We start from the raw sequence: 3,269 nt of genomic DNA, 5'->3' as shown, positions 1-3,269 counted from the left end.
AATATTATGATATTTCATATTGCGGACGTGATGTTGTGTCATAACGATATTACTGTATCAGACGATCGAACATATTGTATGCATATGAAAATGTGGGGGCGCATATTTCATATTTCATACGTTGTGGACGTGATGTTGTGTCATAACGATATTACTGTATCAGACGATCGAACATATTGTATGCATATGAAAATGTGGGGGCGCATATTTCATATTTCATACGTTGTGGACGTGATGTTGTGTCATAACGATATTACTGTATCAGACGATCGAACATATTGTATGCATATGAAAATGTGGGGGCACATTGTTCATTGCTACAAATGTTCATACAACAATATGTGTAACGTACGTTTTGTTCGATGATGTTCAGTGTTCGCTACTTCTTTATATATAAATATTGTACCTCTGCTAAGAGGAGATTAAAGCCTTTTGTAGTACGCAATTGGGGTTATTAGAGAGTCATTATGTCGAGATTTTAACGCAACTACTGCACGACTACTACTAATTCAAATAAATACTAAATTATTTCACATTATTTGTAAGATACATATATTATTAATTTTGCCGACTTCTTATTGAAGACTCAACGTTGCGATGAAGTAACTTTCGTAGACATGACTCTGCCTTTGTTCATTGCGGTTGAACGCATTCACGATGGCTTCATTGCTCTTCTTAAATACATTTTCTTACTGAAATCGATATTACCGTAATGTATTAGAACGTCTTGTACGACATCCTTCCAGTGATTCAGAATAAAAATCAATACGTAAAATCCATTTTCTATCCGAGCAAGAATGTTCTTTGCACCTCCATAGATGTTAAAGAATAAGTCGATAAATGCGTATAAACCGGTATCTACAAAAACATAAAATTACTAAACTTAAGTTGACGTGATATAATATATCATGTGCACTCTCACGTCTTACATAAGGTAAAGTATTATCCAATTTGAGATATTCTCTGTACGTTTTACCACGGGCTTGCAATTTGTAGTAAACCTCCAGAATTAAAGGGTCCAACGCCTTGCCGTACAACAATTGTCGCTCCTCTTCTAGAATTTCTCTCAAAACCTCGATGTCTTCTGTCTCGATTTCGACTTGTATCTGTCTCATACCGCCGCAAAGTATCTTCGTAAGACCCTAAAAATAGATGTTTGTTTCATGAACAAAGCTTATGTTTGGATGTCTACAATCGATATAAGCAGTTACGAATGTCTCGCGGTCTTACATGTAGGACATGTAAACATAAACTCTCTGTAAAGGATCACGCTCTGTCAACAGCGATTGGTTGTTATTTGCCTCTTACCGTTTTCATATTAAATCGCTAGAGTCTTGATTACTCTGATTTAAATTGTAACGTCAAACGTGTCGTCAAATTCACGTCGATATAACTGATTAAATTGAGTGGAACTCTCAAGGATCGTTTTATCCGTCTGTCTTCCACGATGGACGTCAAATCCAAGAATGGAATGTAGGGAAAAGTGAAGGATAATGTAAATGTCAGTTTCTCAGTAAAGAAAGTAAGTAGTAGTATTTATTTTTCTATACTGTATGATATCATTTGTATATGATTATATCTAATATATTTTATAAATCTTAGGGAAAGAGAGAGAGAGAGTAAACTCAAGAGGAAAAAATCTGCGCAAAACATGCAGAGCCCAAAGTCTGTCGACGTGAATGAGCTTACTAGAATAACCAGAACAAAAACTTGCGCAATGGCTGTCGCGAGGTCGAAGCAGAAACGAAAAATTCGGATAAAAATTATACACAGATATTAGCTCGTAAGTCGCTCGCGAAAGCTAAGAAGATAGCTCGCGCTGCGGAGGAGAAGAAGAAATACAATGAAGAATCCAAAGAGGTAAAAGCATCTGTATATGAAAAATTACATTTCGTAATTATTGTAAGAGTTTGATATTTTCTAATGATTATGTTTCTTTCCTTGTTTCGTCCTGTTGATGCTCTCTAATAATGAATCAATCTTTCTTTTCAGAACAAGGAGCAAATGCCAGAGCGAATCAGTAAACTTATTAAATATGGTATACTGAATGCAATGCCACAATTAAAAACAACACCTCTGAACAAACCGAAACTCGTAACTCCAATGTCTGCAACTCGTCTTCAAACTTCGTCAAGCACACAAAATCTTGTAAATGTGAGAATAATTTTTTATTTCATTTTTTTGAGTATTGATCTGAAAACGACTACTTAACGTATACTTTGATTTTAGCATGGAAAAACTTTAACCGCCTCGCACGCGAATATCGTGACTACTATGGAGTCATTTGTTCAAATTCCAAAGACTGCCAGTAAAAACAACTCTGCTGACAAATTAGAAGATAAAAGACGACACGAGGAAAACGCGATGAAGAAGAGAAAGGAAGCTTGAGATTACTGATGGAGGGAAGGAGAAGGTACGGGCATATAGTAATTACTAAAAAAATAGAGTTGATATTGAAATTATAATATAGCTTTCACAGGTTTTTTTTTAATTATTCACAAATGATTATTGTACATATTTTATATATGCATTTTACATATCAGAAAGCGAGAAAAGAAGAACAAGTTAGCCAGAGAAACTAAGGAGAAGCAGGAACGACAAAAGGCCGAAAAAGAAAGAGAAGAGGAAGCGGAACGTTTCGCCGGAAAAAAGAGAATATGAAATAAATTTTTCTATCAGCAACTTTAAGCCATAGTAATTTGTAAAAATATGGTGAAATATATACATTTTTCTTTTTTTATCCCATATATGAAATGCACATATGTATTCAATGAATGCTGCAAACAGATATTCTGATCTTTTGTGATTCCTGTTATAACTATTATGTTAAGTTATAACAATAATAAATATATATTGAAATAATATATATATATATATAAGAAAAAATAAAATTTTCAATTAACTTTCAATTAAACTTTCTATTTCGTCTTTTTAAAGTAAAATATAACATTTTTGCATATAATTTAAGCTGGTATAAAATAGAGTTTACTTTTCTTGTTACTTTGGTTGTTTGAGATGTAGTAGATTAGTAATTGTAACACTTAGGTAAGGTGACATATATTGAAAATTGCACTTTAGTATTTTTAATAATCAATGTTTTATTTTGTATCTGTAATTTAAATTTACTTTTTAATATATTTTTTGTGTATTTGTACTTTTAAGGAGAATGGCACATATATAATATATATGTATATATATATATATATATATATATATATATATATATATATATATATATATATATAAAATATATATATTAGGTGCGCAAT

At 32.2% G+C, this 3,269-nt stretch overlaps 1 long non-coding RNA gene across 1 annotated transcript; it reads left to right on the top strand.

Annotated features, from left to right (window-relative positions):
- The first annotated feature begins 1,372 nt into the window (after positions 1–1,372).
- Positions 1,373–2,773, top strand: LOC116848985. Its single transcript, XR_004379044.1, has 5 exons — positions 1,373–1,522; positions 1,603–1,860; positions 1,993–2,154; positions 2,230–2,413; positions 2,544–2,773. It is a non-coding gene; the product is annotated as an uncharacterized LOC116848985 (long non-coding RNA).
- Positions 2,774–3,269: the final 496 nt, after the last annotated feature.

This window comes from Odontomachus brunneus, unplaced genomic scaffold, assembly GCF_010583005.1.
Source record: "Odontomachus brunneus isolate Ranch 3 - 2012 unplaced genomic scaffold, Obru_v1 Obru_scaffold_103, whole genome shotgun sequence".
Taxonomy (NCBI): Eukaryota; Metazoa; Arthropoda; class Insecta; order Hymenoptera; family Formicidae; genus Odontomachus; species Odontomachus brunneus.
This window is presented reverse-complemented; position numbering and strand designations above follow the sequence as displayed.